This window comes from Triticum aestivum, chromosome 3D (assembly GCF_018294505.1).
Source record: "Triticum aestivum cultivar Chinese Spring chromosome 3D, IWGSC CS RefSeq v2.1, whole genome shotgun sequence".
Lineage (NCBI taxonomy): Eukaryota > Viridiplantae > Streptophyta > Magnoliopsida > Poales > Poaceae > Triticum > Triticum aestivum.
This window is the reverse complement of record NC_057802.1, coordinates 418,629,112-418,629,556: the sequence shown is the minus strand read 5'-3', so window position 1 is coordinate 418,629,556 and position 445 is coordinate 418,629,112.

Genomic DNA, 445 nt, shown 5'->3' with positions numbered 1-445 from the left:
GCTGCCCGGCTCCTCCTCCTCCCTCTTCCTCCGGCCGAGCTCCGGCGAGCTCGAGCTCGGATCCGGCCAGATCCAATCGCCCTAAGGTTGACTTTCCCCTCCCGCGAAATTTCTCTAAGTTTTTACATTACATGCTCATGTTCATCGCATCATAACTCTCTGCATATAGCTTCGTTTCGCGCGTGTAATATATCAAAATGTTCGTCTCAAGATGCTCTTCATTTTGTTACATTTAACCATGTTCATTTGAGTCCATCTTGATGCCCAAATCCATGGTGCAAGAGTGCTAGTTACTGTTAATTGCTGTTATTTATCAGAACTTGAGGATTTGTTATTTTTGTTGCTGTTGATGTGTGCATCTTATGGGCATGAGCTCTACATATGTTTTGATGTATGCCATGCCATCTTTACAGAGATTTATGCCATGTATTTTTGTGATCTCTGT